This window comes from Sciurus carolinensis, chromosome 5, assembly GCF_902686445.1.
Source record: "Sciurus carolinensis chromosome 5, mSciCar1.2, whole genome shotgun sequence".
Taxonomy (NCBI): Eukaryota; Metazoa; Chordata; class Mammalia; order Rodentia; family Sciuridae; genus Sciurus; species Sciurus carolinensis.
The window spans coordinates 103,954,543-103,979,702 of record NC_062217.1 but is presented as its reverse complement, the minus strand read 5'-3'; the positions used below and the strand labels follow the sequence as shown (position 1 = coordinate 103,979,702).

At 37.7% G+C, this 25,160-nt stretch overlaps 1 pseudogene; it reads left to right on the top strand.

The window, feature by feature from the left end:
• The first annotated feature begins 14,412 nt into the window (after positions 1-14,412).
• On the top strand, positions 14,413-18,318 carry LOC124985693 (coiled-coil domain-containing protein 115-like; annotated as a pseudogene).
• Positions 18,319-25,160: the final 6,842 nt, after the last annotated feature.

The window sequence follows — 25,160 nt, the reverse complement described above, 5'->3', positions numbered from 1 at the left end:
TGATACATTTATGCAAACATGGCATACGTCTTATTCCAAGTAGGATACCAGTCCTGTGGATGTGGATGATGTAGAGATTCACTATGATATATTTACATATGTATGTAAGAAAGTTATATCAGTTTGATTCTACTGTCTTTCTTATTCCTGTCCTCCCTCCCTTCCCTTCATTTCCCTTTGTCTAATCTCCTGAACTCCTATTCTTTTCTTTCACCACACAACCCATGTTTTGTGTTAGCATTCACATATCAGAGAGAACATTTGGCCTTTGGTTTTTTGGGATTGGCTCCTTTCCTTAGTATGTATGATAGTCTCCAGATCCATTCATTTACCAGCAAGTGTCAAATGTCATAAAGTCATTCTTTATTATAGCTAATATTCCATTGTGTATATATACCTTATTTTCTTTACACATTCATCTATTAAAGGGCACCTAGGTTGTTTTCATAGCTTAGTACTTATGAATTGAGCTGCAGTAAAGGTTGATGTGACTGTGCCACTGAAGTTTCCTGATTTTAAGTCCTTTGGGTATAACCAAGGAGTGGGATAGCTGGGTCAAATGGTTGCTCCATTCCAAGTTTCTGAGGCATTCCATACTGCTTTCCAGAGTGGATGCACAATTTGCAATCCTACCAGCAATGTATAAGTGTGCCTTTTTCCCCACATCCTTGCCAACATTTATTGTTACTTGTATTCCTGATCATTGCCATTCTGACTGGAATGAGATGGAATTGCAGTGTACTTTTAATTTGCATTTCTTTAATTGCTAGAGGTGCTGAATATTTTTTAATATATTTGTTGATAGATTATGTTTCTTCCTTTGTAAAATGTCTGTTCAGTTCCTTAGCCCATATATTTATTGAGTTATTTGGGGTTTTTTTTACCAGTTTTTTGCATTCTTTATATATCCTGGAGAGTAGTGCTCTGTCTGAGATGCAGGTGGCAAAGATTTCTCCCATTCTGTAGGCTGTCTCTTCATGTTCTTGATTGTATCATTTCCTGTGAAGAAGTTTTTTCATTTGATACCATTCCATTTATTGATTTTTGTGCTTAGGAGTCTTTTTGAGGAAGTCAGTTCCTAAGCTGACTGATGGAGTGTTGGGCCTACATTTTCTCCTAGTAGGTATAGGGTTTCTGGTCTAATGCCTAACTAGGTCTTTGATCCACTTTGAGTTGAGTTTTGTGCAGGATGAGAGATAGGGGTTAATTCTCATTCTATTACATATGGATTTCCAGTTTTCCTAGTACTACTTGTTGAAGAGGCTATCTTTTCTCCAATGTATATTTATGGTACATTTGTGTAGTATGAGATAAAATATCTTCTGTTAAACAGAAGAATTTAAAAATATACCATGAGAAAATAAAGAGGATTACATTTCATGCAGTATTAATTTGGGTTCTTTAGAGAAACAGAACCAAATTTTATATATGTATAAAATAACACATTGGTTCCTTGTGTAGGGAGTCTCTGAAGTCCCAGGTCTTCAGACAGTGAGTTGGAGATTTATGAGAGCTGATGCTCTATTTGGGTTCAATTACAAAGATATTTTGAGAAATGTCTCTCAAAGTTATTACGCACAAAAACTACCTGAGAACCAGAAGAGCTAATGGTATGAGTTTCAGTTCAAGTTCAAGTCAGGAAAATAAGTCCAATGACCTGGCTGGCTTGGAATCAGCCTGGAAGAGTGTGAATTCTCAGTTACTCAACCATTTAGTTCCACTTAAGGCTCCAGTGGATTGGGTGAGCCCTTCCCATATTGGGGAGGGCAATCAGTTTTACTCAGTTTACCAATTCAAAGGTTAATCTCACTGAGAAACAACCTCACACACATACACTCAGAATAATGTTTAATGAAATGCTCAGATACCCTGTGACCCAGTAAAAATTGGCATAAATTTACCTATCCCACATGGAAAGTGGTACAAGAGATTCATTTTAGGCATAAATTGAAATAGTCATGTCTAGACTAAATGATCCTTACAAATTAAATTTAAAAATAGAGTCAACTGAATAGAAAATCAGAAAAAGTATAAGAGAAGACATTCAAATTGGCAATATATGTTATTTCACAAAAAAATCGTGATATGAAAAAGTGCTCAACCCCATTAGTAGTTCAGGAATTCAAAAATTAAACCACAATGAGAGAATGAAAAATCCAATTGGAAATGTGTGCCTATGTCAGCTTCTTGATGCTTGATAAATCCTAAAGTTTTGTTCATTATAATTTAATTAATAAGAATCATACAAATAGGATATCACCTAGGTACATCCATGTGCCTAGAGATACATGAAATTATATATATGTATTCATTTTTAAAAGTATACTTTATATCTAACATAGTTATCTTTATTTTTTACACAATTATTTTCAATTTTTATTTTTATTTTTATTTTTATTTGCTCTCTTTAGTTATATGTGATAGTAGAATATATTTTGACATATCATATAAACATGGAGTATAACTTCCCATTTTTGCAGTTGTACAAGATATGGATTTACATTGGTCATGTATTCACATGTGAACATAGGAAAGTTACGTCTGATTCATTTTACTGTATTTTCCATTCCCATCCACCGTCTCTTGTTGCGCTCCCTGCCCGCAGAGAGACGAGACGCAAACCTGGTTCTTTTGAGCTCTTTATTTTGCGCGCTTACTTCCTCCTCTTTGTTCTCTCTTTGTTCTCCTTCCGCAGCTCAATATATACAATCCTTTAACCAATCAGATACAAGTGCATGCGGGGAGAGCGTGGACAGGTACAGAGAGGCAATTAGGGCATACACTAGACATGCAGTGTTTACAAAGGAGCCTAACCAATCCGAACAACTTCCTCAAAGTGACGCTAGTTGTTGTCTCACAAGTCAGCTGCATGCAGCCGCACTGGCAAGCTGCCAGGCGCCATCTTGGATACGCATCGAAGTAAGCCAAGCCAGCTATGCCACACCCAGGCAGCCAAGCCACACCTAGGGCCAGGGGTCCGCGGCGCCCCGACAGTTCCCCCTTTTTTCTTTTACAAGAAAAAGGCTCGGGACCGTGCCTGTCTTAGGCGGAGTGGTCGACCACCGTCCTTACCCGTCATTGGATAACTGCAGAGCATGCTACAGCTCCTGTCTTAGGTTGGTACGGGGTCACCTCCTTCCTTACCCGTATGACTACCGGTCCAGCATCGTGAGCCATACTTGTGGGGAACTGCCGACCTCTAGGGCGGCCATGGCCTGATGGAAGATGATGCGATCTCTATCTTGATCTTGGCGCATGCGCATGATAAAGCGTGTGAGGAAGACAACAGCAATAATCATCAACATACAAAAAGCTCCCATTCCTGCCCATTGCTTTACAAAACTGAAAGAAGAGGATAACCAACTTAGCACTTCAGACATTGGGGCTATATCAACTCTAGTAGCGTTAAGGCTAACAATTTGAGATCTAAGAATAGCAGTAAGATTATCAAATTTATAAGACCAGTTGGTACGTAGCTGAACAGATAAGATCCTAGACAAGTCTGCTGCATAACTAAAGTTATGGTAAGCTACAGGTGTAACGCACAGTCCCGTCAGATGATAAATACATCCCACGTTTAACAGTTCTTGTAAGATATCCATCTGTTCCTGAAGCAAGTCCACTCACTGGTTTACTAAAAGAATCCCTGCTTTTAAGTGTTGATCCACTGCTTGCTGAGTAGATAAGGCAGTAGCAGTCTTCTGAACCACATTATTGAGCGTAGCTGCAGACTGCACTGACGTAGTTAAAGCTACAGCCGCCGCAGTGGCCGCTGCCGCTGATGCAACTACGGCGGTGATGACTGCTGCGGTGATTCCAAAATCTCTCTTATTTCTGGAAAGCAATACTGGCAATTCATCATCCGTAACAGAGACTGGCATAGGCAAGAAGGTAGGAATACGCATAATGACAGCTCGGTAATATTTTGTTGCGTCCCAACACTGAGAAAGATAGCAATTAGTTCCAGAGCAGTTGAGGGTCGTGCCATTAGAAACATTAGTTAATAGGAACATAAAAGGAGGGTAGACACATACAGGAGTGGAATACAATGTTACAGTATTGTTACAAGCTATCTTATTGACCTGGGAAGGGCCTGTGCCCGTATAATCTGAAGTGTGATTCCAATAACAGGCCTTAAACGAACCTCCTTGCAGAGCAAACAAAGGCTGAAGATTAGTATATCCTGCTTGGGAGGTAAATAGAAACCAATTATCAAAAGGATTTATACTTTGGCAAAAACCAAAGTAGGCGAGGTTTTGGATAAAATTGTTTACAGATTGCTGGTATGTAAAGTTTGGGGTGAAATAAAATCCATGTTGAATAGGAGCTGCTCTTTCAGCATGTTGACAACCTGTCCAAACGGGAGGACTAGAAAATTTGGGATCACAAGGAGGGAAAATACGAGGTGTATGAAATCCAGTAGATGGCAGTTTTAGTCGTTTTGGAATCAATCCTTCAAGAAAGACAACTTGCCCTGAAGTAATAACCTTACTTGTCCCTGTAACTTTACCCTGGGTTATAGTCATACTCTCTTGGAAACCAATCCCTTTAGTAGGCTGTCTTAAAAATAACCCTTGCACTTCACGCTGTAATTGAATGCAAGGCCTAAGAGAAGTGTCATTAACAAATTTGTTATTGGTAGAGATATCAAAGCAAAGGGTACCTGGCAAGGAAAGGGTAGAAAAATTATAAGGTTCTTCCTTGGGATCCATGATGACAGTTGGCAATCCAGTCCTAGGTCCTGTAGAAAACAAAGGTGGGAGGGTAGAGGAGGTGTTAGTTAGCGGCAAAGGATATGGCCAAGCTTTAACTATTGCCCACAGGTCTCGAGTCTTCACCGGCCTCATTGTCATCATCAATAGGATGCTTATCAGCACGATGTTCTTCATCATTGCTTTGATGCACCAGTCTAGTCAACCTTTCAGGTATCCAGATCGGTGTTTGCTGATCCTGTGGGAAGACACAAACAGACCCTCGGACCCACCGAAGAACTGGATCTGGGCCTTTCCATGTTCCTGTGAGAATATCTTTCCATTTTACCCACACTTGAGTACTTGTGGGATTAGCATGCCTCTCTGCAGCCGTACTTCCAATCTTATCCACATTTAAAAAATTTAAAATGAAAAGTACTAAATTTAGTTTATCTTTAGGTGCTCTAAAGTCAGCACCTATTCCCCCTTTTTGTTTTATTAAACAATTTTTTAACGTTAAATGAGTGCGTTCCACTATGCCTTGTCCTTGAGGATTATAGGGAATTCCTGTGATAAGCTGTATACCAAAATTTTGTGTAAATTGAAGGAAACTTTTGGATGTGTAAGCCGGCCCATTATCAGTTTTGATGATTTTTGGAATGCCCCAGGCTGCAAATGCTTGTAAACAATGTTGTATAACATCTTTAACCTTTTCACCAGTGTGAGCAGAAGCCATGATCACCCCTGAAGCGGTGTCTACTGAAACATGAACATACTTAAGGTTTCCAAATTCTGAAAAATGAGTAACATCCATTTGCCAAATATGATTAGGTAACAGTCCCCTGGGATTTACCCCAACAGACTGTACTGGCGATAGAGGAGCACAGTGTTGACATGTTTTAACAATCTGTCTGGCAAGATCCTTAGAAATATTAAACTTTCTTCTAAGAGTGGTAGAATTAACATGAAATTGAGAATGAAACAGCTTAGCTTGTTCTGTTACTGTAAAAGCAAAGATAGTTTTTGTAGCCTTATCGGCTTGAGCATTTGCTTTAGCAAGTGGTCCTGGCAGTCCAGAATGAGCTCTAATATGTCCTACATAAAAGGGATCCTTGCGGTCTAAAATTAAGGCACGCAAAGTTCGAAAATAAGGAGTAACTGCAGATCCATCAGGAATGTATGGCACAGTTTCTAAACAAGGCACTGATTGTACCACATAATAACTATCAGATAACAAATTAAAAGGCTGATTTACCATGATATTAAATGCTAAGACTACTGCAGCAAGTTCTACCACTTGAGCAGATGAAGGAGGAAGAATTATAGTTTCAATTTTATCACCAATTATCACTGCTCCCACTCCATTCTTAGATCCATCAGTGAATATAGTTTGACAATGAGGCAAAGGCTGTGTTTTAGTAACTTTTGGAAATATAATTGGAACATTTTTACAAAATTGTATCCAGGGATGTTTAGGATAATGGTTATCAAATGTTGCTGTAGTTGAGCAATACAAAACAGCCCAGTCATCATCATGTTGAATTAACCACTGAACTTGTAGTTTGGTATAGGGGATAATAATGACCTTAGGGTGGCCTCCAAATATAGTAACGCAGGCCTCTAACCCCTTGTAGATCAACTGAGCTATTGCTTTTGGAAATGTTTGTAATTGTTTTGTAGGCGATGCTGGGAGATTAATACTCTGTAAAGGTCCTCCCTGCCACAGAATTCCATATGGACTATGTTGTTCTGAGATAATAATCAACATAAGAGGCTGGGATGGATCACACCTATCTGTGTAATCCGTTTGTAATCTTTGTTCCACTATAGCAATGGCTCTTTTTCCTTCTGAAGTAAGGACTCTTGGAGAGTTAAGATCAGGATCTCCCTTAAGTATATCAAATAAAGGCTTCAATTCTCCTGTGGTAAGCTTTAAATATGGTCTAACCCAATTAATATCCCCAAGAAGTTTTTGAAAATCATTTAAAGTTTTAAGTGCACCAGTTCTAATAGTTAGCTTTAAGGGCCTTACCATAGTAGCTGTAAGTTTGGTACCTAGATATTCTTGTGCTTCTCCCATTTGTAGTTTTTCTGGAGAAATATTTAAACTATACTGTTTTAAGGTGGAGATCAATATTTGCAAGGCATTTTCTAACAATTGTTTGTCTTTATGACAGATAAGGATATCATCCATATAATGATAAATCAATAAATCTGGAAAGTCATCTCTTATAGGTTTCAAAGCTTTGTCTACATATATCTGGCACAACGTAGGACTATTAGCCATGCCCTGTGGCAATACAGTCCATTCAAATCTTTGGTCAGGCTGTGCATGATTGAGAGAGGGTAAAGTAAACGCAAACCGCCAACAATCCCTTTTGTGTAACGGAATAGAGAAGAAGCAATCTTTCAAATCTAAAATAATAGTAGGCCAATTTTTTGGAAGAGCTGTAACTAGAGGCAATCCTCTTTGTATAGGACCCATGGGAAACATTTGAGCATTAATGGCTCTCAGGTCCTGTAATAGTCTCCATTTACCAGATTTCTTTTTTATGACAAATATAGGGGTATTCCAAGGAGAAGTAGAGGGTTGTAAATGTCCTGCCTGAAATTGTTCTTTTACTAAATCATGAGCCGCTTGTAACTTTTTTGTAGTAAGGGGCCACTGTGGGATCCATTGTGGCTCATTATATTTCCAAACTATTGGAATCAGTGTAACAACAGTGGCCCCTACGAAAAACCCAAACCCTGAAAGTTATTTTTTGGAGGAGGCAATGGCAAGGGCTGTAACAATCCCTGTTGTCCTCGTCCTAGTCCTTGGCCTTTGGTATATTGCATTTTCTTCATCATATGTTGTACAGGCTCAGAATTAATATTTGTAGTTAATTTGGCATTCATTTGGGTGAGGACATCTCTTCCCCATAAAGAGATAGGTATTTTACAGACATATGGTTGAAAAATTCCTGAATGTCCTTCATTGTCTCTCCACGACAACGAAGCTGCACTTTGGCCAGGCGACTGAGCTACACCTAACCCTTGTAGGTTCTGACTAGCTGTAATTACTGGCCATCCTTTAGGCCAAACAGCCTCACTGATTATACTTTTATCAGCTCCTGTGTCTAATAGCCCTATGAAAGGTTTGTGCCCTACTATCAATTGCATGATAGGCCTGTCTTGAAGATCCATAGTAAAATTAGCCCAGGGTCCTCCAGTAGACCTGAATCCTTTAGCTCCTCTTATTGTCTCCTTACTAGGCCACTGGGAATGCTGACTAGGTAAAACTAACATCTGTGCTATCCTATCTCCCGGGGAAATGACTGTAATCCCATTAGGTGAAGAAATTATAGCCTTAACTTGTCCTTTAAAATCAGGGTCAATTACTCCTGGATGGACTATCAGACCTCTTAAAGTAGAGGAACTCCTACCTAAAAGCAACCCTACTGAATCTGCAGGAATATCACCTTCCCAGTCCGTGTCTATCATCTGAATTCCCATATCTGGTGTTAGTACAAGTCTGGAGGTGGCACAGACGTCCAATCCTGCACTTCCTGTGATTGCCCTTCTTTTTTGATTTTCATCCCTTTTACTGTTGGCGGGTACCATTGACGCGGCATCTGTTGAATTACCCCGTATATTTGTTGCGGGCCCCGGGGTGGGCCCCTCACCCCGTTTTTTTGTAACTTGGGGTTTGGTGGCAATGGGTTTCCTTCTTTATCTCTTACAGAGTAACATTCTCTCGCCCAATGATTTCCCTTTTTACATCGGGGACAAATACCCGGGGCTGGATTGTGGCTAGGATTTTGCACAGGAGCTTTATAAGGACAAGTAGCCTTCAGATGACCCATGTGTCCACATACAAAACAGGAACCTAGAGGTCCTCTCTTAAACCCTTGCTTTCCTTGACCACCTAAAGCTAAGGCTGTAGTAAGCGCTGAGGTCTGTCTGTCAATTGCAGCCACAAATGCAGCACTCTGTCCAGTGGACTCATTAATATCCTTACAAACTCTTAGATAAGTGGATAAATCTTTAGATTTCCATGGTCTAATAGCTTCCTTACACCATTTATTAGCTTGTTCATAGGCTAACTGTTTTATCAAAGGCATTGCTTGGTCAGCGTCTCCAAAAATTCTTGAAGCTGTTTGAATTAATCTGTCTACAAAGTCTGCATAAGGCTCATTACTTCCCTGGGTCACCTTGGACAATTGTCCCTGTAAGTCTCCAGATCCTTGTAAGGTTTTCCATGCTTTGGTAGCAGCCACAGCAATTTGAGCAAACACTGCTGGATGGTAATTAAGCTGTGCCTGTAACCCTTCATATGGTCCTGTTCCCATTAACATATCTCTATCTATCTGTGGATTCCCTGCTGCTGCATTACGCCTTGCAGTATCCATGGAAAGCTCTTGCCAGGCTGTTTTCCACATAAGGTACTGTCCTCCTGATAAAGTGGCTCTAGCTAAATTAGCCCAATCTAAAGGTATGAGATTCTGAGACATCATAGTTTCTACCAGAGCCACTGTAAAGGCAGATTGAGGGCCATAAGTACTTACTGCCTCCTTTAATTGTTTTACAATTTTAAAGTCTAGTGGTTGATGGAAACGTTGATTTTGTACATCCTCAAACACCGGAAACATGGTGGGTGTATGAGATGCCCAGTCTAGGTGTCTGTTAGATTGCTCCCCATCCATAGAGTCCCTGGGAGGTGCATTAGGTATTAAAGGCACTAGGGGGCGCTCGGCCCGCGTGGTTAACTTCTCAAGAGCTTTTTCTAACTCCCCCCCTGACAGTTCCCCTTCTGACTCTTTTCCCTCATCTGAGTCATACTTCCCCTCCGAGCGGTGAGAACGCTCCTCTTTAATTTCTTCTAAAACCTGGCTTCCCTCTTCTAGGGGTCCCTTAATATTTCGTTTGTCTTTATGTTGTAGGCAAGATTTTATCAGAGACCAAATGGCCAGTGTTCCCACCGGTAATGTTTTTTGTCTATCTGCTATTCTTAAATCCTCTCCCAAATGCTCCCACTGAGGAATGTTTAATAAACCTTCGTCTAAGAACCACGGAGAGACTTTTTCTATGGTATCCAGGAACATTCGTGCTGTTTTTGTTTTTAACGGTGTTCCATGGTTCTTTAACAGCTCTCTAAGAGGCTGCTGCATTCTATTTTTAGACAGTTCTGTTCCCATGATTAAAACTTGCAACACTAAGAGCTAACCCAATCACACGAACAAACCACACAATTGATGCAACAAAGACATTTACTACACAGAAAATCTACCACCACTTCATACACACAGACAACACAAAACCCCTTGGTTAGTCACTGTTCCGTGAACTTTTATAACTAGTCGCTGCACCGCGAACCTTTATAACTAGTCGCTGCTCCCCGAACCTTTATAACTAGTCGCTGCTCCGCGAACCTTTATAACTAGTCGCTGCACCGCGAACTTTAACTAGTCGCTGTTCCGCGAACTTTTAAGGCCTTTTTACTGTTTAATTTACTTTATTAAATACTTACCTTATACTTACTCTAGAGTTATTTTTAGGGTTCCCGGGTTTCGGCGCCACCTGTTGCGCTCCCTGCCCGCAGAGAGACGAGACGCAAACCTGGTTCTTTTGAGCTCTTTATTTTGCGCGCTTACTTCCTCCTCTTTGTTCTCTCTTTGTTCTCCTTCCGCAGCTCAATATATACAATCCTTTAACCAATCAGATACAAGTGCATGCGGGGAGAGCGTGGACAGGTACAGAGAGGCAATTAGGGCATACACTAGACATGCAGTGTTTACGAAGGAGCCTAACCAATCCGAACAACTTCCTCAAAGTGACGCTAGTTGTTGTCTCACAAGTCAGCTGCATGCAGCCGCACTGGCAAGCTGCCAGGCGCCATCTTGGATACGCATCGAAGTAAGCCAAGCCAGCTATGCCACACCCAGGCAGCCAAGCCACACCTAGGGCCAGGGGTCCGCGGCGCCCCGACAGTCTCTTCCCACTACCTCCCCCTGTCCAATCAGGTAAAGCTCCAGTACACCTCCCTGTCCCCCCATGTATTGTGAGTTATCATCTGTGTATCAGAGAGAATACTGAGTCTTTGGTGTTTTGGAATTGGCTCATTTCACTTATCATGATCATCTCCAGTTCTGTTCATTTATCAGCAAAGCCATAATTTCATTCTTCTTTATGGCTAAGTAATATTCCATTGCATATATATACCACAGTGTCTTTTTTAATTTTTTTTTTTTTACTTATGCATGACAGAATGTATTGTGACATATTATACATTCATGAAGTATAATTTCCCATTTTTTTGGTACATGATATGGAGTTACATTGGTCATGCATTCATATATGAATACAGGAAATTTACATTTGATTCATTCTATTGTCCTTGTCATTTCCAGCCTTCCTCTCTTTCCCCCAACCCCCCTACCCAATCCAGTGAACCTTCACTTCTCCCCACCCCACACCTATTGTGAGTCAGCATCTGCAAATCAGAGAGAATATTCAGCCTTTGGTTTTTTGGAATTGGCTTATTTCATTTATCACAATAGCCTCCAGTTTGACCCATTCACTGGCAAATGCCATAATTTTATTCTTCTTTTTAGGTTTGTAAAATTCCCTTGTGTGTGTATACCACATTTTCTTTATGCATTCCATCTGTTGAAGGGTACCTAGGTTGGTTCTAAAGCTTAGCTATTGTGAATTAAGTTGCTATAAACATTGATGTGGCTCCATCACTGTAGTATGCTGATTTTAAGTTCCCTGGGTCTATGCCAAGAAATGGTATAACTGGATCAAATGGTGGTTCCAATTAAAATTTTTTGAAGAATCTCCATACTGCATGCCAGAGTAGTTGCACCAATTTGCAGCCCCACCAACAATGTAAGAGTGTACCCCCTTTCCCAACATCCTCAGCAACAATTATTGTAACTTATATTTTTGATTGTTGCCATTCTGACTGGAGTGAGATGGAATTTCAGTGTAGTTTTAATTTGAGTTTCTATAATTGCTAGAACTGTTGAACATTTTTTTCATATATTTGTTGAACACTCATATTTCTTCTTCTGTGAAATGTCTTTTCAGTTCCTTTGACCATTTGTTGATTGAGTTATTTGCTCTTTTTGACATTAAGTTTTTTGAGTTCTTTGTATATCTTGGACATTAATCTCTACCTGTGATACAGGTGGCAACGATTTTCTCCCATTCTCTAGGCTCTCTCTTCCCATTCTTGATTGTTTCCTTTGATGTGAAGAAAATATGTAGTCTGATACCATCCCATTTATTATCTTCTAATATCAAGGTGGACCACACTAAGACTAGGAAAGAGAGATGTCTCTCGAATTCAACATGTACATGACCTACCTAGCAATTGTTGAAGTATATTTTATAACTATCTTGTAGTTCCGGTGTGGAACCTCATCTTTTGCACCTAAACACCTCACAGGTGAGGTCATGTAGCTACTGCTAGTGGGTGGACCATACTTTAAGAGCAAAGGTGCAAAGTAGTTTCCCTGTGTTAGTCAAGCAAAGAATAACTGCAGGCATCTGAGTGTGGTCAAGATTTATAAACACTTGAGGAATCCCAGTTCCTGGTCCTTTCCTGTTTTACCTGGCTACTGTGTCTTGGATTCTGGTATGATGTAGACCTCTGTACTATTAGGTGGGTCCTTCCTACCTTCTCAGTTATTCTGAAATTCTTCTGGACTTGAACCAGGTACAAATAAAAATTATCTTTGGATAATGATGAAAACAAACAAACAACAACAAAAAAAAAACCCAAAGTATTTCACTTTCTTTTAGGATTCTAATAAACCTTCTGGGAATTAGAAGACTGAGAAATTTTAAAACATTTTTTTAGCTAGGTTTATGTGCCACAAAGGTTGAATTAATGTGGAAATCTTTCAAATTTAGCTTTCTATACTAAGATGAATGTTACTTTATAATTAAAAGCATAATAACAAAATAAATTCTCCTTAAATAAAGATTAACCAGGGACAACTTAAGATGATTTCTGTAGTTGTGCATAGACTTCAATATTTGTGTATCTAACTAAACTTTATCTTCTACCATCAGAATGTATGTGTGATCTAATATGTTGATCATCCAGTTTGTGACAAATTTTATGAATCACTGAGTAAGGTGGTCACCAAGCACTTATTATACACAAAATTCAGAAGGCAAGTAAAGAAAAATGTGACTGAAATTTTAACACTGAAAATAGCTATAGTATGATGGAAGCAAACCTGCATTTAGTAAAGAAAGCCTGTGTCTGAGCTCTTTGGTATTAGGATTCAGGTTTGTATGGGAACCAAGTAAAAATATTAAGCAACAACAGAAAAAACTCAAGTATGTTTCAAAAGGACATAAAAGAAATATGGTTCAAGAGATGGTGAGCTTTAGAAAGAGCTAAGAACAAATCTGGAATGTGTGTGAAAAAAGAGAGGAATTTACTTAAGAGGAATCTTTAATACTTGCAGTCCAAATTAAACATGAATGAAAGAGAATCACAGAAATAAAGCCAAGAAAAAAACCTACCTTAAATATATTTAGCGATTTGTGAAAAGCCAGATATCTCATGCTTTACAAACCATTACAAGATCCATAAGAGTGAATGAGAACCAGACTTAAAAAAAATTTCACTGGAATAATATCTACAGAGAAAGTCTGATCTAGGAACTTCTTAAGCATTTACAGATATAGAGGCAATAATAAAAAGGTAGAAAGAAATATCCTTGAATTAATGAAATAACTGCAAAAGATCTAAAAAGTTTTGGAAGGGCTTTTTTAATGAGGTTTGAGGCAACAATCATCACAGGTGAGAAAGATTTATGAAATCCATTATGGAAGAGCAGGTGCCAATAATGTGTGGTATTAGAGCTCTAGGGAAAAACCCAGTGAACTTGCCCATAAGTCAAGTGTATCTAAGAACAACAGCAGTTAGATGTTGAGCTAACACCACTGTAATTTCTGAGTAGAGTTACTTCTTCAGAGTGCTGACTTGGAATTTGTTTTGACCAAAAGGATGTTTTGTATGGACCTGGATTTGACCCACTCATTGCTACACCTGGAGAGCTCTCTAGACTGAAAGTTAGGAGAAGATCAAGAAAATAAAAACTAAAGGAGCTCAAAGACACAGTTACCTAAAGAGAAGAGTCATATAGATTCTGAAAACAATGGAGAACAAATAGAAGACCAAAAGGCTTTGTGAAGATTGTAAGATCAAGGGAGTCAAGGGAGATTTCATTCCATGGGATACAGCAGAGAGGACTGCTTACCATCAGTCATTCCCAAAGGAGATGACTACTCTGCAGTGTATCCTAGAGAGCAGTAGATGAGGTGAAAATGGAATAATGAATGATATAATAAATATAGAGTCATGGGGGCAGGATAGGGAGGGCCATCCTCATGGGGCTGTTCTCCAGTAGAAACCATGAGATTTATGTATTTATACTGTGGTTAAAAATGTTTGAAGTTGAAAATGTTTTAGAGGAAACTCACCATTTCTCACAATGGGAGACCAAGAGGTAGTCAGTTGAAGACTCCAACTATTTTGGTTATTTTCTTCATTTCTTCTGTTGTTTTCAGTATTCATCTTATTAAAAAAGATTCCATGAAAGATATAGGTTGGTGGTATTATCATTTGTATTATGGAATGTTACTCTTTTTCTGATTAATTTACCCAAACATTGCCTATATTGACATACAAGCCCCACTTTTCTTTCCTTTGTAAAAGATGGGTAAATTCTGTCCATTATTTATTTTCAATATCTAAGAGAAATGTTCTTTTTTAAAATTTTTATTTGTTCTTTTTAGATATATGTGACAGTAGAGTGAATTTTGACATATTATACATACATGGAGTACAACCTATTCTGGTTAGGATATCATTCTTGTGTGTTGAGATTCAATGTGGTGAATTCATATAAAAAAAGGAATGTTATTTCTGATACATTCTACTGTCGTTCCTATCCCTATCCCTCTATCTACACATCATTCCTCCATGTATAATCCACTGAACTTCTATTCTTCCCCACCACACCCCTGTTGTGTGTTAGCATCCACATATTAGAGACAATATTTGACCTTTGGTTTTGGGGACTGACTTGCTTCCCTTAGCATAAAAGCCTCTAGTTCTGTCCAGTGACTGGTAAATGCTATAATTTCATTCTTCTTTATGTGTATATATACCACATTTTCTTTATCCTTTCATCTGTTGAAGGGCACTTAGGTTGGTTCTACAATCTGGTTATTGTGAATTGAGCAGCTATGAACATTGATGTGGCCGAATCACTGTAGTATGCTGATTTTAAGTCCTTTGGGTATAAACTGAAGAGTGGGATAGCGGGGTCAAATGGTGGCTCCATTCCAAGTTTTCTGAGGAATCCCCATACTGCTTTCCATAGTGGTTGCACCAATTTTCAGATGCACCAGTAATGTAAAAGGGTACACTTTTCCTGACATCCTCTATAGTATAATAGTATGGCCATTTTGACAATATTAATTCTGTCTATTCAAGAACATGGGAGATATTTCCATCTTCTAAGGTCTTCTTCAATTACTTTCTTTAGAGCTCTGTGATTTTCATTGTAGAGGTCTTTTACCTCTTTTGTTGGATTGATTCCAAGTACTTTTTGAGGCTATTGTGAATGGAATAGTTTTTCTAGTTTCTGTTTCAGCTGATTCAACAAGGGTGTATAGAAATACACCCTTGTGGGTATTAATTTCATATCCTTCTACTTTCCTGAATTAATTTATGAGTTCTAGATTTCTGGGTTTTTTGGAGGGGGGGTAGGAGGCATTCCAAATATAGGATCATGCCATCTGCAAATAGAGATATTTTGAGTTCTTCTTTTCCTATTTGTATCCCTTTAATTTCTTTCTTTCTGTCTAACTGCTCTGCCCTGAATTTCAAGCATTATGTTGAAAAGAAGAGAAGAAAGAAGGTATCCCTTTCTTGTTCCATTTCTTAGAGGAAATGCTTTTAATTTTTCTCCATTTAGAATTATGTTGGCCTTGGGTTTAATATATATGTATACAGCTTTTACAATGTTAAAGTATGTTCCTACTCTCCCCAGTTTTTCTCATGTTTTGAATATGAATGGATGCTGCATTTTGTCTAATGATTTTTCTGCATCTATTGAGATAATCATGTAATTCTTGTATCAAATCTATTTATATGATGAAGTGCATTTGATTTCCATATGTTCAACCAACTTTGCATCCATGAGATGAATTCCAAATGCTCATGGTGCAGTATGTTTTTAATATGTTTTTGTATGCAATTTTCCAGTGTTTTATGAAGATTTCTTTTTCTTTTTTTGTACTCATGATTGAACCTAGTGTGCTTAACCTCTGAGACATACCACAGCCCTTTTTATTTTTTATTTAGAGACAGGGTTTCACTAGGTTGCTTACAGCCTCACTATGTTGATGAGGCTGGTCTTGCATCTGTGATCCTCTTGCCTCAGCTTCCTGAGCTGCTGGGATTATAGGTGCACACCACCAAATAATTTTTGTATCTATGTTCATCAGGGAATATATTTCCTTGATGTGTCTTTGTGTGGGTTTGATATCAGGGTGACATTAGCTTCATAGAATGAGTTTGAAAAGATTCCCTCCTTTTCTGCTTTATGGAATAATTTGAGGAGGGTTGGTGTTTAATTCTTCTTTGTATATCTGGTAGAATTTGACTGAGAATCCATCTGGTCCTGGGCTTTTCTTTGTTGGTAGGCTTTTAATGGTATCTTCATGTTATTGCTTGAAATTGATCTGTTTAAATATTCTATGTCCTCCTGATTCAATTTGGGTAAGTCATATATCTATAGAAATTTGTCAATGACTTCAAGGTTTTCTATTTATTTGAGTATAAATTTTCAAAATAGTTTCTGATTATCATCTGTATTTCACTAGACTCCATTGTAATATTTCCTTTTTTACCCATGATAAAAAATTTGATTTTTCCCTCTTTCTCTTGGTTAGCTTGGCTAAGGATTTATCAATTTTATTTTTTAAAGAACCACATTTTGTTTTGTTGATTTAAAAAAAATTTTGTTTCAATTATATTGGCTTTGTTTCAGTTATATTTTTGTCTTTGATATAAATATTTGCTGTCTTGTATTGCTTGTTGTGTTGATTTATTCTTCTTTCTCTGGGTCTTTGAGATATAAGGTTATTTGTTGACTTTCTATTATTTTTGGATCATTAAAATGTATTTATTTTTAATTTTTTTTTCATTTTTTTAAATATATACTGACTGCATTTTGATTCATTGTACACATATGGGGTAAATCATTTCATTTCTAAGGTTGTGCACGATGTAAATTCATACAATTCATGTAATCATACATGTATATAGAATAATGATGTCTGTCTCATTCCACCATTTTTCATATGCCCCTTCCTCTCTTTTCCCTCTACATAGTCTAAAGTTTCCTCCATTCTTCTTTCACCCCCCACCCCCATTATATATCATCATCCACTTAACAGGGAAAACATTTGAACTTTTAATAAATGAGTTCAATACTATGAACTTTCCCCTTAAATATACTGTCATAGTGCCCAAAGATTTTGATATATTTTGTTGGTATTCTCATTTACCTCTTAGTAGTTTTTTTTTTTTTTTTTTAAACCTAGTTTTCTTCTGCTATTGATTGTTCACTCAACAGAGTATTCTTTAGTATCCAGGTATTACAGTAGTTTCTATTTTTTATATTATTGTTGATTTCTAATTTTATTCCACTATCATCTGATAGAATGCAAATTATTATCTTTATTTTTTGTAATTGCTAAGAGTTTCTTTCTGTCCTGAGATATGATCTATTTTTGAAAATGATCCATGTGCTGCTGAAAAGCAAGTGAATTCAGTCACTGATGTATAAAATATTCTCTATATGTCTGTTGACATATAAATTTTTAATTTGTTTTATTTCTATAGCTTCATTATTTAGTTTTTGTTTGCAGGATCTGTTGAATGATGAGAGAAGTATGTTAAAGTCACCCAATATTATTGTGTTGAGCTCTATTTTTTTCTTGAAATTGAGCAGGGTTTGTACGATATATAAGAATAATCCGGAGAGCCGCCGGTGGCTGGCCCACTGCGGCGCCGGATCTGCGGTCCGAGTTGGACTCGCTACTCCTGCAGCTGCTCAGAGAGCTGGAGGAGCTGGAAGTGAAGCGGGGGGCTACAAATGCTCCAGTGGAGAAGGGCTGGCTCTCGTTCGCAAAGGCAAGCTATGCAATGGGTGCCAAGTCGGTAGGGCCCTTACAGTATGCCTCTCGCATGGAGCCCCAGGTCTGTGTGTGTGCCAGTGAGACCCAGAACGGACTCTAGACATTCAGGGTGGTGAGAGCTGATACCCAGACTCCAGAGGAGGTGGGGCCCCGAGAGTCAGCTTTGCACAGAGGCAAAGGCCCTACCAAAACTCCAGAGCCAGAGCTCTCTGCAGCCCCACAAGACCCCCTGAACTGGTTTGGAATCCTGGTTCCTCACAGTCTGCTGCAGGTCCAAACCAGCTTCCTCCAGGAAGGCCTGCAGCTAGCTGTGGATATAGCCAGCCTCCAGACCCTTATTGGCTGGGGTCGAAGCCAACTCCGGGAGCTCCAGGAGAAACTCAAGCAGCTGGAATCTGGGGCTGCTTGACCTGTGTCCACAGAGGCAGGCACTCAGCACAGCTGTTCATGGATGTGGCTGTCTTTTCTCAGTCATTCTTCCTTCATAAATAGCTCCTGCTCCAACCTCCACTCCAGCTTATGTCCCTCCTTAAAATGTCATTAGTCTTCATGTTTTTGACTTCATTAGGTGTGAAGTTCAAAGTTTTTAATCCTATGTTCACAGTATGAGATGTAAATATTTCTTCCCAAACTGAGTAATATTGAAAGTCACCTTCTTTGGAACCACTTTTAGGCCCATGTTCTCATAGGACAACCTTCCCCACCCCACCCCCACCCTGCCCCTGCCCCAAGAGCAGGTGCATGGCTGTTCATGTTAGTGAACAGTTGAACAACCTCATAGATTGGTCAACTGTAGTGTCATTCCTGGGTAATGAAACACTGCACAAACAGTGGCAGGGAAGGATAAGAGGTAGTGCTTCAGGGTCACCAGATCCTTAAAACTGACTTGGATAGAAGAAAAGATGAGCAACAGACCAGGACAATGTGATTCAAGTTAATAAAAATACAAACACCTACTTGGGTGTGATGTATGCCCACCTGTTGTCCTAACTACTTGGGAGGTTGAGGCAGGAGGATCACTTGAGGCCTTGAGTTTGAGACCAGCCTGGCAACATAGCGAGATTCTGTCTCAAAGACAAAATAAACACATAAGTAGATGGGTAGCCCTTAGCACGGTCTCAACAAGGAAGTGAAAATGGTTCAGCCTAGATTTTTAAGGGAACTTTAGGAAGAGACTGTCTATGTTGCCTTTATCTTACCAGGAGTGAGGCAAAGCCTTCCTTCATTTGTTGAAGGGCCAGTTGTATTTACTGTTCTGGTAAGTTTGTGTTTCACTTTTCTACCAGGTGGTTTATCTTTTTAGCATTATCTAGGGGTTCTTTCTGTTGTCTTTTTTTTTTTTTTTTTTTTTTTTGCCAGGGGTGGGGGATAGTGGTATGTAATCTTTTGTTCATAATGTGAGATGTAAATATTTTTTCCCAGTTTGTCTTTTAACTTTGCTTGTGGTGTTTTTTTTTCACATTTTTTTATTTGTAAAATAAAACTACATCAATTGTACAGAAAAAAAAAGAATAATTCATCATTTGGGGCATGAACATTTATGATTGTTTTGTCCTGTTGATGTGAAATTCCCTTAAGCCATATGAAATGTTCTTCTTTATCCCTTTTGATTAACTTTGACTTAAAATCTAATATTTCTGATATGAGGATAGAAACCTCTGCTTGTTTATGAGGTCCAATTTTAAATGGTGAGCAGGGAGAGAACATGTAACATATAGAATGTGATAATTATGAGGGAAAAATTAGAAGTAAAAAATTAAAGTAAGAATGAAAGAAAACAAATATTTGGCTATTTGCAAAACAAATGAGAAAAAATCAAGGGAAAAATAAGTGAGAAAAAATAATACATGTAATTAAAAATAAGTAAATAAAATATAAAAAGAATACAAAACAATTCTAAATAGACTAATCAAACATCTTTGCCCTCAAAATACTGAGCCATGAAAAATAACTGACTTCAAAAAATGCTAGAAATGAGAAAAAAGAGACAAATATGTATTTGTATAAGTATTCATGAACCATTCATGTCACAATTAAATAGAAAAAAGAAAGAAAGAAAAAGAAAATAGAAGTTCTCAATGAAAAGTTAAAGAATTATTCTTATTGTACTTAAACCATTCTCAGCTTCCCTTCTCAGCAGTGTTATGTGTAGTGGGATGGAGTGTGATGTCTCCTCCATCCTCAGGATGGGGTGGCTAGAGTGTGAGAGGAGATCCAGTGGGTGCAGCTCCTGAGAGCAGCAGTTAGGCCTAGATACACTTCAGGGTCTTTGTTGAATGGCAGTTGGTCTCAAGATTTTAAATCTGTGCATCTCCAGGGCCTGTAGTTGCTAGTCCATTCTGGGAGACTGCACTCTAGGAATCTCCCCTGGATTTCACTTGTGTGGCAGAGGATCCCATTTGCCCCTCCATCACTCATAAACACTGCATTTCCTGATCTTTGGGGTTCAATCTCCAAAAACAATCCCTTCCACCCAGCCCTTTGGAGTTTCTGGCCAGGTGTGTCTCTCCCAGATGATCCTGTGAGTCACACACAGGACTCAAGCATCAGGGGGAAGCCAGGTGGATTTTCACAACCTGTATTCCTATGTGTAAAGCCCTGTCAGCATTTGATTTTCTCCTGGTGACTTAGGCACTCTCTATGTCATGCAGTGCTGGTTTGCCAGTCTTGCATTTTGGGCCCAACTTGTTTGTACCAGGAATTGGCTCCCCTGCTGCCAGCCTCCTGGCAAAACTGCAAAATCAATCCTTCCTGCATCTTCCATACACTGCAGGGAGAGATGCAATACTTTGCTCACAAGGATATTGTGCAGCATGATTTTTAGGTTAGTTCAGGGATGTATTTGATCTCTAATCTCTACATACCCAGATATGCCACAGGCCTCTTATAAATGGAGTTTTAAAAAAAATTCCCTTATCCCTCCACCTTCCTCACAGAAGGACCACTTTTTTGGTGGTGGTGGTGCTGGGATTTCTTTCTCATTATATTTAACCTCCTGAGTCTCCAATTTTCTTGAATGTACAGCACTGATTCCCAGTAAAGGATCCCCTCCTTTTTTTTATCCCCCTTGCTGAGGAGCTGCCTATCTGCTTTCTTGGTGTCATGCCACAGAGCAGACAGGAAAGGAACCTCCTCTATTCTGCTGTTTTAGTCAGCTGTTTCACTGCTACCACAGAAAGGTCTGACCAGAACAATGGTAGAGGAGGAAAAGTTTATTTGAGGGTTCATGGTTTAAGAGGTCTTATTCCATAGAAGGCCAACTCATTCCTTGGTTCTTCCATTTTATCACATGAGCCTTTGGGGGACACCTCATATCCAAACCATAACATCTACCTTCTTGAAACAAGCCCTCTTAGAGTAACTCTGTATTAAAAAACCAACTCATTTTACTCATTTTTACATGAAACTGTTACTTTTAAATTTCTTTTTTCTTCCTTCCTTTCTCTTTTTTTGTAATACTTTTCATTTATTTCCTAAATAAATAAAATATTAATGACTTCTTTCATTCTCTGATGACTCCAATTACTCCCATAAAGGTTAAGAATAAGAAGTAAGGAGTATAGATTTTTGGTTCTCTTTCAATGTTTTTATATTTTTGACACAGCTCACAGTTATGTACAAAAAGTTATATTGCATTTTGATATTGTTTTACATTTTGCTGATTCTACTTTTTCTGTATTAACATGCTCATGTTGGTAATAACATCATAAATATGAATCATAAGTAGGAAATTTAGATAACTAATAGGAGGTCTCAAAGACAAACACCTTAAAAGGTAATTGTGAAACTAATCACTCCAAATATCAAAAATGGATATGTTGAAAGGAAATTTCTGGAAAATGAAGATAAAATATTCTGAGGACATAGTCCATAAATCAATTGTAATTATCAAAATTCAAAATAAGTTAAAGTCCTAAAAATTTCTCTTTCTTATTGCTTATTTGATAGAAATTTTTATTTGCATATTTTATATCATTTTTTGAGTAGGGTAAATTTTTATTGGTATTTTTAGTTGAAGGGCATTAGGATTCATTTTCACTTAATCATAAAAGCACGAAATATAATTTGCTCTAATTTGGTCCCCAGAATATCCCCTTTCCCTCCTCTCCTACCACCCCTGTTCCCTTTCCTCTGTAGATTTTTCTGCTGTTTATTTTTGTTTTGCTTTTTTTTATAATTAGTTTCTTGTGGGTATAATTGTTGGTAAGATTCACTGTGGTATACTCATATATGTACAAAGGAGCGTTAGGTCAGACTCATTCTGCTACTCTCCCCTTATCCGATCCCTTCTCCCTCCACATCAGTCCTCTTCATCTAGTCCACTGAAACTTTTTTTTTTTCTCCATGTAATCTCCTCCTTTCTCTTCCTTTTTTTCTCTTATTTTCCCTCTTATTTTGGACTAGCTTTTGCTAATCAGAGAAACATTTGATCTTTGGCTTTCTGAGTCTGGTTTAGCATGATAGTCCCCAGTTCCATCTACTTTCCAGCAAATGCCATAATTTCATTGTCTTTTATGGTTAAATAATACTCCACTTTGTGTATATACCATATTTTCTTCATCCATTCATCTATTGAAGGACACCCTGGCTTATGGTTTAGATACAAGAGGTCCCCCAAATGTTTACATGTGAGACAATATAAGAAGGTTCAGAGAAGATTGGATATTGAGAGTCCTAATCCAACCTCCTCTCAGCCCCTGGACACTACCATCCTATTCTCTGCTTCCATTATTTTGACTATTTTATCCCACATGTAAGTAAGATCATAGAGTATTTCTCTTTGTGTATCATTTATGTCACTATGCTTGATGTCCTCCAGCTCCATCCATGTTTCATAAATGACAGAATTACTTTTTATAAGACTGAATAGTGTATTACATACATATTTTCAAGACATATATATTTTCCTCACCCATTCATCTGTTAAAGCATGTTTGGTTTGTGTTCTTATCTAGACTAATGTGAATAATCTTACAATGAACTTAAAAGTATAGATATATCTTTGCAACTTGTTTTTCAATTCCTTCAGTTATTATATGGTAGTTCCAGTTTTATTTTATTTTTTAATGAAACACTATGCTGCTTTTTGTAACAGTAGTATGAGTATACATTCTTACCAAAAATGCACAAGGACTCCCTTTTCTCTACATCTTTGTCAACATTTATGAGTTTTCGTCTTTTTGATAATAGTCATTTTAACAGGTGTCAAGTTACATCTCACTGTGGTTTTGATTTGTATTTTAATAAGAATTAGAGATATTGAGCCATTTTTCATATGCCTATTGACCAACTGAATTTCTTTTCTGACAAGTATTTATTTAGCTTCTTTTGCATTTTTTATCAAGTTGTTTGTAATTTTAGTATTGAATGCAACATTTCCTTATATATTTTGAATATTAAAACCATATCAGTTAGATGATTTGCAAATATCATCTCTCCTATTCCATAGGTTGTCTTTGCATTTTATTGTTTCTTTCGTTTCTCTAAAAGCTTATTATTTCTTAATTGTTTCTCTAAAAACATTTTAGTTTGATGCAATTTCTCACTTATCTGTGTTTTTGTTGCCTGTGCTTTTCTGGCCATGTACAAAAAATATTTTTATGACTAATGTGAAAGTTTTTCCTGTTTTATTTTAGGAGTTTTGTAGTTTATTGCTTCATGTTTGTCTTTAATTAATTTTGAGTTGGTTTATGTGCACAGTGTGTGACAGGAGTCCACTTTCATTGTTTTGCACGTGGCTCCTCAGTTTTACCAGCACCTTTTGTTGAAGAGACTATTCTCTCCCAATTGACTGTTTTTGTTTTCCTTGTGAAAGATCAGCTGATGGTACATGAAAGGATTTATGTGGGGGCTCTCTATTCTGTTCCATTTGTCTATATGTCTTTGTGTTGGTACCATACTCTTTTGGTTACTATCATTTCATATTTTGAAAGCAAGAAATGTGATACTTCCAGCTTTGTTCTTTTTTTCTTTTTCTTTTGTCATGATTACCTTAGTTATCTGGATCTCTTATAGTTTCTTAGGAATTTCAAGATTTTTTTTCTATTTCAAAATAAATTGTTATTGGGATTTTGATAGGAATTATATCAATTACTTTGGAAACTGAACGTTTTAGTAATATTAATTCTTAAATTTATGAACACATGATATCATTTCACTTCTTTGAGTCAGTTATGTGAGAAGAATTCTTTTACTGATGTTTTACAATTTTCAGTACATAGATAATTTTACCTTTCTGCTTAAGTTAATTCCTGAGTATCTTATGAATGCTTGGCTAATGTAAGTGGCACCATTTTCTTCATTTCTATTGCAGATAGCTTTCACTGGTTTTTGTATGCTAATTTTATATACTTCAACTTTACTGAATTTCTGTATTAGTTCTTAGAGCATTTTTGGTGGAATCTATGGGATTTTCTATATAGTCATGGATTTTCTATGAAGTCATGTCATCAGAAGATAATTTTACTCTTCCCTGATTTAGAGGACTTTTATATGTTTTCTTTCTTGATTTTTCTGGCTTGTACTTTCAGTATGATGTTGAATAACAGGGCTGAGAGTGAATATTCATTTTACTGTTCCAAAATCAAAGAAAAAGTTTTCCATTTCCCCTTTGATTATATTAGCTGTGGAATTTTCTTGTATGGCATTGGTTATATTGAGGTAACTTCCTTCTATACCTAGTCTGTTGAAAGCCTTAATCATAAAATACATTGAATATTGTCACAAACTTTGCATCTGGTAAGATGATGATGTGTTTTTTGTCTTTTATTCTATTAATGTGCTGTGCCCCATAAGTTCAATTATTCTTGTATCCACTGGTACAAATTCCTCTTGAATGTAGTGCATTAACCTTTCCATGTGCTGTGAAATTCAGTGTACTAGCATTTTATTGAGAGTTTCTGCATCTGTTTCCATCAAAGTTATTGGTCTATAGCTTTCTTTTCTCCTTTTCTTTGTCTGACTTTGCACTCAGAATGATGCTGGTCTCATATAATGAGTTTGGGAGTGCCCCTTCTTCCACTTTTGGAAGGATTTCAGTGTTAGTCTTGTTTCTTATTTGGATGTTTGGAATTCACCAGTGAACCTGTCTGGTTCTGCATTTGTCATCATTGGAGTGTTGTTGATTACTGACTCAGTCTCTTTGTCTGTTATTGTTCTATTCAGGTTTTCTATATCTTTTTGATCCAGTCATAGAAGGTGTCATGTTTGTAGGAATTCATCCATTTCTTCTGGTTATCCAATGTATTGGCA